This window comes from Lipotes vexillifer, unplaced genomic scaffold, assembly GCF_000442215.2.
Source record: "Lipotes vexillifer unplaced genomic scaffold, Lipotes_vexillifer_v1.1 scaffold967, whole genome shotgun sequence".
Classification (NCBI taxonomy): domain Eukaryota; kingdom Metazoa; phylum Chordata; class Mammalia; order Artiodactyla; family Lipotidae; genus Lipotes; species Lipotes vexillifer.
In genome coordinates, this window is record NW_006791018.1 from 618,351 (window position 1) to 618,663 (window position 313).

Genomic DNA, 313 nt, shown 5'->3' on the forward strand with positions numbered 1-313 from the left:
GCACGAACCCGTGTCCCCTGCATCGGCAGGCGGACTCTCAACCACTGTGCCACCAGGGAAGCCCCGGAAACTCAATTATTCACGCACACATACACACATGAAATTCCAACACATTACTCTGATTGCTGTAATAAACTTAAAACGCTTTGGTTTAGACAAGCAGCCAGGCTTTGTTATAATAAGGGAGTAAATATAAATTCTAATTAATCAATGTATAACAGTTCCTTCCTTTTAAAGGATTTTTGACTTAAGTTCTGACTTCAGCTGAACATAATTCACACACATGAACTTTTTAATATAATCACCTATGTAA